The sequence below is a fragment of the Protobothrops mucrosquamatus genome, unplaced genomic scaffold (genome assembly GCF_001527695.2).
Source record: "Protobothrops mucrosquamatus isolate PMUCROS unplaced genomic scaffold, P.Mucros_1.0 scaffold3233, whole genome shotgun sequence".
Lineage (NCBI taxonomy): Eukaryota > Metazoa > Chordata > Lepidosauria > Squamata > Viperidae > Protobothrops > Protobothrops mucrosquamatus.
The window spans coordinates 429,031-442,492 of NW_015389229.1; the positions used below are offsets into that span (position 1 = coordinate 429,031).

At 44.7% G+C, this 13,462-nt stretch overlaps 1 pseudogene; it reads right to left on the minus strand.

The window, feature by feature from the left end:
• Window positions 1-2,270: 2,270 nt before the first annotated feature.
• LOC107297323 overlaps window positions 2,271-13,462 on the minus strand; it is a 26,076-nt pseudogene continuing 14,884 nt past the window's right edge.

Sequence of the window (13,462 nt, forward strand, 5' to 3'; positions counted from 1 at the left end):
GTTCAAGCTGTTATAAGGAAATTTGAGAAATCAAATTCCTCAAGGAATTTGTCAAGGACAAAAAAATAGGACTGGAAGGCCAAGGAAACTTTCAAATTCTGATGAGAAATTCCTTTGAGAGATTGGAGGAAATCTACCAAGTCCCTTTGTAACTCATAACCTTCAGCTATGACATCCAGGAAAACTGGTGCAGGCCAGTCAAAAGCGCTCTCAGACCCTTTGTGTCTGGTGACTTTAGAACTGGCTAGCTGCCAGCAGACCTGAGTTTGTCTGGACCTGAATGTTGAAAGAGGCTTTCATCTTATCTCGTCCTAGTGAGGATAGGAGGAAACAAGAATATGGGATGAATTTGGTAAGTAGAAACAAACATTCCAGAATGAGGAGGAGGTTGGGGGAAAGTGAATGAGTATGTTTGTGTGCATGTGTGCCTGGAATGCAGGACATTTGATTGCCTGTAACGTGAGGTTGCTGGAAAAACTGGGTTTAATGTCGTGGTTCCAACCGACAGAGACAAATAAAGCAGAAAAGACGTCGTGGGGCTAAAAAAAAAGTTCAGTCAGACCTTCCAACTTCTCGCAAAAAAAAAAAAAAGATCTGACAAAGTTTTCCGCGAGAAGTTGGAAGGTCTGACTAAATTTTTTTTAATCCCACGAACTCCGTTTCCCTGCAGCAGGAGAGAAACGCGCCAGAGCTGGAAAGCAGATTAGTGAAGAAATCTTTTCCTTTCGGGAAGAAAGAGGAGCTGGGCAATGGTGTGCCCAGCTCTATAGCAGCGCCGGGAGAAGCAGCAGAAAACAGGGCTGCAGGGAGATGGAGGGTGGCAAGCAAGTGCTCTTCTCTTCTCTGCATTACTACACAGCCATTCCCCTCCCCGTTCTTTGTTCTCTACAGTGACGGTGACAGAGGGCTGCTGGCGGAGGGAGACAGCAGTCACGACGCAAGCCACGGGAGAGGTGGAGGTGGCAGCTTCCGCCAGGCAGGTGATCTGTGGGGTGGAGCGTGAAGAAAGCCCCTCCAGCGGCACACAATAGCAGCGGACCCTTTTGTCATCACTCCCGCCTGGCTCCGAAACAGTGGAGGGGGACCAGGTCTACCCCCCCCCCCCATCCTCCGTATGGTACCATGACAGTCCGGCTCAGGAGGGGAATGAAAAAGAGCAAGGAATGGCCTGGCTGGGGGAGGGGTTGAAGAAAACAGGTGTGGCTTTATTTAATTTTGCTTGATATTTTTATATAGCCCTGTAAGAGATTTAGAGACTTTGGGATCATTGCAACTCCTAACCATAATGAGATGAGACATGATAAAGATGTGCAGTAAAATATGACAGCAAGGAAAGAGAAAAGGGGAAAGTGATTAAATGTAATTTTACTATTTTAAAATTTAGAAATTTTGCATATTAAATTCAAAGCCACTTGGAGCTTGAGACTCGGGCCAAAAAAGGCTCTTGGCTTCTCCACATGCCTGGCCTGATCCTGGTTTGTTGGGTGTCCTTCTGCAAAGCGATCACATGCCATGTGACCTACTAAAGAAATTGCAACCTTTCTTTTTGAATTGTGTTGGTGAAATATACAGTCTTGGAATTCTTTAGTGACTTCTAATCCCAGCAAAATCAGGATCATTTGTCTGCATAGCTAAAATATAACTTCTGCTGCTGCAAAAAATGTTTCTCTATTTGAAGGATTTTTTTAAAAAAAATTAAGGAGCCCTGGGATAGACATGAACGAACAGGAAGCACCTCCCATGTATTGGGAAGACAGCTTTGCATTATCTTGTCACAATATTTACAGAAATGCTGACACTTTCGTTTTTTTTCCCCCTCAAAAAATATTCATGATTCTTATGCAATGTCTTTTTAGTAATGAAACATTATCTACTGTACAATTTGTTTTCTCCTTATATGAGGAGCCACAATCTCTAACTAGTCTGAGTGCGCTTATTCCAAAGATATGCTGATTGTGGAATTCTGGGACTGAAAATCTTGAGGACACACAGAGAGAAAAAAGCTGAGATGTGGCATTTCTATCACCTGTCATGATAAAAATACAAAGAACACTCCCAAAAAGATTTTTACAGAATTGCACAAATATCCAGCAACTTCTGCTGCTGCTGTCTATATAGCCATTATCAAACAAATATTTCCAATTATTTCTTTCCTCTTTCCTGTCTAATACCATGACATAATTGACTACAAAAAAAAAATCAGGCAAATTCTTTGTAGTCAAATAGTCAATTTCTCAGCTGGATTTACAATGGGACAATAGAAGTGAAATTCAAGCCTTCTCTACACTCATCATTTTGGGCCTCATGTGGATTTTCTTGTGTGTGATAAGGGTGAAATGTTTCCTAAAGCACCGTTCACACTCGGGGCATTTAAATGGTTTCTCTCCTGTGTGTATATGCATATCATTTATAAGGTTAGACTTAGTACTGAAATCTTTCTCGCAGTCTGGACACTCATATGGTTTCTCTCCTGTGTGAGTCCTCTGGTGTTTCACCAGGCTGGAATTCTGACTGAAATTATTCCCACAATCAGGACATTCAAAGGGTTTCTCTCCGGTGTGAGTCCTCTAGTGTGTTACAGGGCTGGAATTGTTACTGAAACCTTTACCACAATCAGGATATTCGAAGAGTTTCTCTCCTGTGTGAGTCCTCTGGTGTGTTACCAGGCTGGAATTGTTACTGAAACCTTTCCCACAATCAGAACATTCAAAGGGTTTCTCTCCTGTGTGAGTCCTCTAGTGTTTCACAAAGTAGAAATTTTTAATGAAACTTTCCCCACAATTGGGATATTCAAAGGGTTTCTCTCCTGTTTGTGTCTTCTTGTGCCTCACTCTGTTGAAATATTGACTGAAACTTTTTTCACAATCAGGACATTTAAAGGGTTTCTCTCCTGCGTGAGTCCTCTTGTGTATCATGAGGTGGTAATTTTTAATGAAACTTTTTCTACAATCAGGACATTCAAAGGGTTTCTCTCTTTTTGTGAGTCCTCTGGTGGTTCACCAGGCTGGAATTCTGACTGAAACTATTCCCACAGTCAGGACATTCAAAGGATTTCTGTCCTGTGTGAGTCCTCTGGTGTTTCACAAAGTAGAAATTTTGAATGAAACTTTTCCCACAATCAGGACATTCAAAGGGTTTCCCTCCTGTGTGAGCCCTCTGGTGTATCACCATGTTGGAATTTTGACTGACATGTTTTTCACAATCATGACATTTAAAGAGTTCCTATCCTATGACAGTTCTCTTTGTCTCACCAAGTTTGAATTTTGACTGAAACCTTTTTCATAATCAGGACATTCCAAGGGTTTCTCTCCTGTGTGAGGTCTCTGTTGTCTCACGAGATGGGAATTTTCAATGATACTTTCACACAATCTGGATACTCATACGTGATATGAGTTCTCTGAAGTATCACCACATAGTCATGCTTACTAAGGGACAGCCATTTGTTCGAAATGGTATAGGGTTTCCTGCCTGAGCAGGGGGTTGGACTCGATGACCTCCAAGGTCCCTTCCAACTTTATTATTATTATTATTATTATTATTATTATTATTATTAGTATTAGTATTAGTATTAGTATTAGTATTAGTATTAGTATTAGTATTAGTATTAGTATTAGTATTAGTATTAGTATTATTATTTTGACAGCATCTTGGTGCTACTACCATCAGGGTAATAAGTAGGCACCTGCAAGAAGATAAGATCACAGCAGGGTGATTACAGCAGCTACAACCTGTGTATTTTTTTACAATGTATTTTTAGAGGCTTCAGCAGCTTACTGGGACCACAGAGAAACATTGCTTATGACTCACAGATATTTTGTGTTAAGTCCGGAGAATAATGGCGCTTGACACGAAGCATTTCTAACAAGTCTTTATTCTCTGCTTCCATAACACGAACAACCCGAGCAGAGGCACGCAGGCCTCTATTTATACCTTCTAATCCCCGGGCAAGTTCAACCAATCATGAGGTGGTCTTTTCCCGCCTTGCGCATGCGCACAAGGTCGGCGCCACTCAGTCTGGTCCCGGGCAGCTTCTGCAAATGCCCGGGACTCTTGCAACGTCCCGAGCCTGCCTTTTGCAGGCTCAGGACACAACACCCCTTTCCCCTGGATGAAATAAGATTGCGCCCACATGGACGCCATCCTAGTGATGGTAATATAATCAATAATGAGTTAATGTCACACAGTGTATAAGGTGTGGGACTGTTCCTTTGAACCAGACCCAGTGGCCCCCCAACCTTGTTTCCTTAGAGTCAACCAGCTTGTACCTTTAGATTAGCTATTGCTATGTACCTGTTCACCTTACGTAATCGGCTAGGTATTTGGGAGGGCCTCTCACCCTGAGCGACCTTCTCGGACCTGGGGAGTTTGTATTGTTTTTCCCGTTGCTTCTTGCACTTGGTGAAGTGCCCTGTGGATGACTGGTGACTTCAGTCTGACTTTCCTGCCCGTCTCCTATACTCGAGCAGTCAGGGCCCTGTTGATCGCTAAACCTGGTTGACCTACCCTCTATGGAGTTTTCTAACCCCTCTGGACTAATTTCCGTGTTTCCTGACGGAGTGTGGTTTCCCTGGCTCGTTTCTGTAGTGATGGGGTCTAGGGATGCCTCCCTGTTAGCCCTGATGCGTGAGGACATTCTTCTATGAGCCATTTCAGCAAGGGACGTGTTTCCCCTTTGTTTTGCCTGCTCTCTTGCATGTTGTGAGTTGTGAGTATGCTCCCAGGTATTCTCCGTGTCTGGAGTATTGCTTGCTAGGGGTGGATAATTAGTCTGCCACCGGTGGGACTCCCAGGCTGGAGTGTGTGTGTGGGTGTCTGTGTACCCCCTTTCCCAAGAACTGCTACCTGAAGCACTTGTGGCGCTTGGGTGTTGAGTACCCGATTCACTCCCCACAGCCATCGTTGGCTGTTGATTTTGATTCCCAGAATGCATTTCCCCTTCCTCCTCCCCCCCTAGAGGAGACTGAGAAGGAACCATAGGCGAGTCCCGCCTCACACGTAGTTGATCAATGTGGCGGCGAAGCACGCGGCCGTCTGTCAGGGACACCTCGTAGGACAGAGGCCCCGAGACTTTGCAGACCACAGCCGGGACCCAGAGGTGGCCAGGCCCGTAATTCTTGGCCCAGACATGATCACCTTCACGTAGGACCCGTGGTGGGTGTGGCTGAGATACCTGTGCAGCTACACGTTCCGGATGCAGCCTGTCCAATTTAGTCACGAGCCGACGACCCCAGCGGAGTTCGGCCGGGCACTTACCTGTGGCAGTGCACGGAGTAGTACGATGTGCCAGAAGAAAGTCAGCCAACCTGTGATGCCAATTGCCGTAAGTCAGCTTCTTGAGGGCGTCCTTGGTGATGCAGACCATCCGTTCAGCCAGACCATTGGTGGAAGGATGGAAGGGAGCCTAAGTAGCGTGGCGGATCATGTTGGTCCGAAGAAATCCCTGAAACTCAGTAGAAGTAAATTGAGGACCGTTATCCGACACTAGAACATCTGGCAACCCGTGTGCAGCAAAAATGTTTCTCAACACTTGAATAGTCTTGGCGGCTGTGGTAGAAGATAGCCATTTGGAATGGCTATCAACAACAACCAGGAAAAATTGACCCTGAAAGGGCCCAGCGTAATCTACATGTATTCTAGACCATGGAGTGTGTGTTTCCTCCCACCTGTGTACAGGGGCCTGGGGCATTTCAGGCCTGGACTGTTGGCAGGCATGATACCCATGGACTTGGGACTCGATGGCCCGGTCAATGCCAGGCCACCACAGATGGCTGCGTGCAAGCGCCTTCATCCTGACAATTCCAGGGTGGCCTTCATGTAATGAAATTAAGATTCTAGCCCTCAATGAGGCCGGGATCACAACTCTCGATCCCCAGAGGAGGCAGCCATTGACAGTGGACAACTCGTGCCTCTTAACCCAAAAACGTTGAAAATCCTCTGCAGGGCACCTGTCAGGCCACCCAGATAAAACCCATGACAGCACGCATTTGAGCGTGTGGTCAGTGGCAGTTTCAGCAGCCACATCCCTAGCATTGAGGGGACATTCAGGCAACTCCTGAATGGACAATATGTGTACAGCAGGAGCGGGATCAGGCTCTACAGTAGGTAATGGCAGCCTACTTAAAGCATCTGCATGACCCATTTCCTTGCCAGGCTTATGGACCAGTGAATAGTCATAAGCTGAAAGGAAGATGGACCAACGCAGCATACGAGGGGATAGGATATGAGGAGTTTGTTTGGAGGTAGTGAATAGCCCCAGCAAAGGCTTGTGGTCAGTGAAGACCATAAAATGGCGGCCATAGATAAAGTCATGGAACTTTTTAATGCCAGCCACCAGAGCCAAAGCCTCCCTGTCAATTTGAGCATAGTTGCGCTCAGCAGCAGATAAGGTCCTAGAGTAGTAAGCCACAGGGACCTGAGTCCCATCAGCCGTCAAATGGCTAAGAACAGTGCCCACACCGTAGGGTGAGGCATCACAAGCCAGACACACTGGCAACTGCTCATTAAAATGAGCCAACACCGCATTGGATGTAAGCAAGTCTTTAACCTCATTGAAACTGGCCTCATGGACTTTGGTCCAGCGCCAACACGCATTCTTGTCGAGAAGTCTGTGCAAAGGTTCAGCAATAGCAGCTTTGTGAGGTAGAAAAGCATGATAGAAATTCAATAAACCCAAAAAGGCTTGCAATTCGCCCTTAGACTTGGGGCTTGGAGCCTTCAGAATAGCTTTGAGCTTAGCATCAGACGGGTGTATACCCTGTGCATCTATCTTGAAACCTAGGAACTCAGTGGATTGCACACCAATCTTACATTTGTCCTGTTTTAGTTTAAGACCTGCTCTCCGGAAACGAAGCAAAACAGCCTTTAAACGCTCAGCCAGCACTTGTGGAGAGTCTCCTGCGATGAGAACGTCATCAAAATAAGGACAGACACCAGGAATACCCCTCAGGGTGTTTTCCATTACACTCTGAAAAATGCCAGGAGCGACATTCACCCCAAACTGTAACCTCTTCACCCTGAAAGCCCCACGATGGGTGACAATAGTTTGGGCCTCAGCTGCAGCATCATCAACAGGCAGCTGTTGATATGCCTGAGCCAGATCAAGCTTAGCAAAAAANCAGGCACAGGATAAGCATGTTGCTGTAGGGCCTTGTTTAGTGTGCACTTGTAGTCAGCACAAATCCGGATGTCCCCGTTTGCCTTTAAAGGCGTTACAATGGGGGTTTCCCACGGGCTGGAATCTACAGGCTCTAGAATGCCTTGCTGGAGCAACTTGTCCAGTTCAGCGTCAATCTTACTCTTTAGAGCAAATGGTACCCTCCTAGGCTTAACCCTGATGGGCTGTACCATTGGATCTAACTTAAGTGAAACAGGAGGTCCTGTGTAGGACCCTAGTTCAGAACTGAACACATCTGCAAACTCCTTGCATACGTCTGCAAGGGTCTGTGTTTGCAATTTATTTAACCCTGTTACATGAATTCCCAAGGCCTCAAACCAGTCGAGTCCAATGAGACTCGTTCGCTCACCCCCCACAACCAACACGTCTAGGGGGCCTGCAAAATTCTTGTACTGTACCCTAAGGGTGGCCTCCCCCTTAACGCACACTTGAGAATTTTGGAAATCCGTAAGGATTACATTAGAGGGCCTCAACGAAACTCTCTGGCCACTACTGCTGCAGATTTTGTGAAATGTATTGAGGGAGATTATGGATAGGGCAGACCCCGTGTCAAGTTCCATCGACAGTGGAACTCCCTGCAATTTCACTTTAAGTGTTAGTTTCTTTTTTAAGGGGTTTGTGTGTGCCTATTCTTAAAATGTTCTGGCGTGTTGCACAGAACCCCACCCTGTTTTGGCTGGGCACCCTGGTACCTTTCAGGTTCAATTCTTCCTTCGGTTGTACCTTCTGTCGACCCAGGCAGACCGCAGCGATGTGGCCCTTCTTTCCGCACGCTCGGCAGATGGCGGAACGGAACCGACATTCCGCTCGCTTGTGGCGTCCACCACATCCGAGGCAACGAAGCTCAGCTGGGCCCTTGTCCTGACGATCTTTGGACCTCCTCCCAGCTGCTTGGTGAAGCTTGTCCACCTCTTCTTCAGGATCTTCTTCCGATTCCTCGCGCACATCTTCCTTGTGAATAGTGGCAGTCTCTGGAACGTTTCGTTTAGGCCGCATGTTCTTGACTGCCCCACCTGCAGCTTCTTCAGCCGAAACCTCTCGCAGAGCATCTTGGAAGGAGACATCTTCCCTGGCGAACAGTCTCTGCTGTAATTCTGTGCTCCTCAGTCTGCACACAAAACGATCGTGCAGTCTTTCCTCTAAGTCCTTGAAGTCGCACGGTTTAGCTGCTCTCCTCAAGGCCGCAACGTATTCTTTTGCTGATTCAACTTGCTGATCTCTCTGTTGAAATGTGTGTCTCCAAGCCATGACAGATTGCTTGGGCTGGAAGTGTTCCTTTAAAGTTTTCTTCAGGTCGGAGTATGATACCGTTTCCAGCGAATCCGGGGCGATCAAGCTCTTGGTGATCTCAAAGGCGTCTTGCCCACAAACGCACAACAATGTGGCAGCCTTTAAGCCTTCCTCCCAAATCTGGTTTATGCGGAAATACGTCTCGACTCTTGCCACATAAGATTCCCACCTCTCGGGGTGAGAGACGTCAAATTCCGCTAAACGCCCAACTTTCGCCATGATCGAGGATCAGGTCATCTTCTTCTTCAGCCGCACGCACCCTCCAGCGATTTTGTACTGGCAGGATAACGCTGACTTCCACGCCGTTTTCTCTTCCGGACTTCTTTGGGTGAGTCTTCAAGCTTCCCTAGCTGTATAGACTGGATCCCACCTTCGTCGCCAGTGTTAAGTTCGGAGAATAATGGCGCTTGACACGAAGCATTTCTAACAAGTCTTTATTCTCTGCTTCCATAACACGAACAACCTGAGCAGAGGCACGCAGGCCTCTATTTATACCTTCTAATCCTTGGGCAAGTTCAACCAATCATGAGGCGGTCTTTTCCCACCTTGCGCATGCACACAATGTCGGCGCCACTCAGTCTGGTCCCGGGCAGCTTCTGCAAATGCCCGGGACTCTTGCAATGTCCCGAGCCTGCCTTTTGCAGGCTCAGGACACAACATTTTGTGCAAAGGATATGCTGGCTGGGAAATTCTGGCCTCAAAATCTGGAAGGTACCCAGAGTGCAGAAGGCTGAAACTCTATATGTTGCGTTTCTACATTCTATAATGCTCAATCTGCAAATTGCACTATTTCTGCTAAGGTAAATATACATTAACTCCTGCTGATAGCCAGATATGTATTGTTGGCCTTTATCTTTCGATAAATAACAGTTACATACATAATTTTTCCCCAATATTCCTAGAAATAATGATCACATCAATATAATATTTCTTTTCTATCTAATCATCTTATATCCTGTTACAGTCCATATTTAAATTTGTTTCTCCCATAAAGTTCAAGGTATTCTTGCTGGTTAAGATCTTCTCAACAGTTAATTACATTTAAAGATTTAAATCCATTTTTCCCATCTCCACAATTTTACATTTCTTTAAAAAAAGGTAAAAACTGTAAACAAAAGGAAAGGATAGCAATAGTAAAGAAACATAAAAAGTAAAATACTACTTAAAATATATATATTCCTCTTGCTAATATATATTCACCCCACCAAATTTCTTATTCTTTTTAAACATAATTAAAAATATATTTAATCTTTAAATATTCCATTTAATGTGTCTAGTCATCTAATCCTTTAACTCTTATTCAAAACATTTTTCTTTTTTATACATTATAATTTCCCTAAATTCAAACACATTTAATTATCTAAAACATTTCCTTCATCTAAGCCATTTCAACAGTATTATATTACTTATATCAAGAAATAAAATAAAAAAGGGGGAAAGCATACAGTATTATTTAATAAATTCATCCCACTTAGAATGACATATGGGTTCAAAATTTGGCAAATTCTTTGTACTTAAATTAGTCAATTTCTCAGCAGGACTTACAATGGGACATTAGAAACGAAATTCAAACCTTCTCTACACTCATCACTTGGGGCTACATGCAGATTTTCCTCTGTGCGGTAAAAATGGAATATTTCCAGAAGAACCCTCCACACTCAGGGCACTTAAATGATTTTTCCCATGTGTACAAGCACATGATGTATAAAATTAGACCTAGCACGGAACTCTTTCCCAGTCTAGACACTCGTATGGTTTCTGTCAGAATCCAATTATATTTCATCTCTAGTTATCGATGATGGAAAACCCCATTTCTGCCCTCTCTGGATTCTATCATACTATGAAGGGGAAGGGGGATGAGCAAAGGGGTTTTATGGCTCTCACTTCCTTCATTACAACTTCAAAGAGACTGAATGTGGATATCACCGAAAGGACTAACCATAACAATAGGGCCCATCACCTTTCATGTACTCCTCTCTGAAGTCTCCCTTCCGCCGGCCGTGAGGAAAAAGGGGGTGGAAATGTAACGCCTGGGATTGTCACTGGAAGAACGGTGGGGTGTGGGTGCTGCTTGGGACCACTTAAACCTTGAATGGGAGGGCTTGGGCCCCAGGTCCTGTCTAGAATGCCTGCAACCATTTTCTCTTAATAAAGATGCCTGTTGGAAGAAATATTCCAAGAGTTCTGTCTTCTTAAGATGCAAAGTGGGGTGGGTCTTTACATTAGACAGGACCTGCAGAATTAGTCCACCTGGAAGGGAGAACCTTGCCGGGGGACTTTGCAAAAATTACTATGTCAGACGACGGAGCAGGGAAGGGAGAAAACTCCCCGGAAAGGCCCCCCCCCGCAGTATTTATGCAATTAATCAATGACGTTCTAAGGGAGCACCTATTTAAGGGGGTCCTGGTTTACTTAGACGACATTCTTATCTTCACCGAATCAAAAGAGGAACATGTCAACCTAGTCAGAGCAGTTTTAAAGAAACTGCGAGCCGCCCACCTATATGCCAAACTCTCAAAATGCGAATTCCACCAGGAAAGGATAGACTACCTAGGTTATCGCATATCCCCACCGGGCATTGAAATGGACCCAGAGAAGGTCAGAGCAGTATTAGAATGGGCACCACCCCGCACAAGAAAGCAACTGCAAAGTTTCCTGGGCTTCGCAAACTTTTACCGCCAATTCATCCCCTCATTTGCCCAGATAGCCCTGCCCCTCATGAACTTACTAAAAACGAAGGGAGCATCCTCAGTAAAACCTAGCCAGCCACTAACATGGATAATGGAGTGCCAAGCAGCGTTTGAGAGATTAAAGAGACTTTTTTCTGCCGAACCAGTACTGAGGCACCCAGACATGGATAAGCCCTTCGTAATACAGGTGGATGCAAGTGATGTGGCAGTGGGGGCTGTACTATTACAAGAAAACGATGAAGGGGTATTGCAACCCTGTGTGTATACATCCAAGAAACTCACGGAAACGGAACAGCGTTGGCCCGTGTGGGAGAAAGAGGCATACGGGATACGTTGGTCATTACTCACGTGGCACCAGTTCCTTGAAGGCAACAAAATCCCTTTCCAGGTGTGGACAGACCACAAAAATTTGGAAGCCCTGAAAACACCCAGGAAGCTCAACCCCAAGCAAGCCCGCTGGTCCCAGCATTTTCACCAGTTCCAATTTACGCTCAAGCATTTGCCGGGTGGAAAGAACTTCCTGGCAGATGCACTAACTCGCATGCCCCAATATAACAGCACGCAAACCACCATCTCTAAACCGATGATGGTAGAATCACAACTGGCAGCGCCAGTAATCACCAGAGCCGAAGTTAAATTAAAACCACAGCTGGGCAGCCAAACGAATTGAATTCCGGAAAAGTTTGAAAACAGATGAATGGTTCCAGAAAAATAAACACGTGTGCACCATGATAGACGGGCTACCTTGGGTGGGGGAAAAGTTATATATACTAAAAACCCAAAGAGTCACATTCATGCAGCTTTGCCATGACACAAAAACAGCAGGGCATTTTGGATTTGTAAAAACATTACACTTAATTAAACGGCAATTTTGGTGGCCATCCATAAAAAAGGACATAGAAAGTTACGTGGCCAGCTGCCCAAAGTGTGCAACTGCCAAGAGGTTGCAAGGGAAATCGCCCGGACTGTTACAAACAGTGGCAAATCCCTCAGCCCCCTGGAGGGAAAAAGCCATGGATTTTATAGTGGAATTACCAGAAAGCAATGGGAATACTGTTATCTGGACGGTCATGGACTTGTTTTCCAAACAGGTGCACTTTATCCCTTGCCAAAAGATTCCACCGCAAAAGCCTTAGCGAAACTTTTCCACCAGCATATTTACAGATTGCATGGGGCACCCCAACGCATCATCTCTGATAGGGGACTGCAATTTACATCTGCATTTTGGAAGGAATTTTTATCCCTCTTAGGGACTGACATCTAGCCATCACCCTCAGTCGAATGGACAAGCGGAACATTCAAACTCAGTACTTGAGCAATATTTAAGATGCTTTATTAATTTCCAACAGTCCGATTGGACGGACCTACTCCCTTTTGCCGAAGTTGCCTACAATAATGCAGTCCACTCCAGCACAGGTTACACTCCTTTTCAAATAGCCACCGATCAAAGTTTCAACCCCATGCCAGAAGTAATCCCAAATGAACAGGCAATCCCATCACTGAAAGAATGGATGGAACAATTACAAAACACCTGGCCAATAGTTAGAAAAGCACTAGATGAAGCCAGGCAGGCATACAAAGCACAAGTCGATAAAAAAAGGGTTGAGCCTACACCATTCATTATAGGAGAAATGGTGTACTTATCTACAAAATACCTAAAGTCCCTACAACCCTGTAAAAAACTTGGACCAAAATATATAGGACCTTTTCCAATTAAAAGAATCATAAACCCAGTAACAGTAGAATTAGAATTACCCAAAAATCTCAGGCAAATACACCCAATTTTTCATTGCAGCTTGCTGAAAAGAGAGCATCAGTCATCGTTACGGCCAAAAAATCCCCACCACCACCTCCAATCATGGTGGAGGGTGAACAACACTTCGAGATAAAGGAAATCCTAGATTCTAGGAGATATCATGGAGCAACTCAGTACCTAGTAGCATGGAAACACCTCCCTGCCTCACAAAACGAGTGGATCCATAAACGTCATGTCAGAGCCCCGAAGCTATGAAAGAAGTTTCACACAGAGTATCCTAACAAGCCAGACTAACTTTTATACCTGTTTTGTTTTCTTTTCAGGTGGATCTATCTTATTTTTTTATATATATATAAAAGTTTTTTATTTATAATACAATTAAAACAAAAATGGACATACGTGGCATTCCAGAGTAAATATTCCTAACAATTTGTTTCTCGTGATACAAAAACTTAATACATCATCCTTAACCTCTATATAAACCTCATTCTTCTACACAATACAATTATATATACAATTATATGTACAATTATATGTATGTTTCAATCCTAT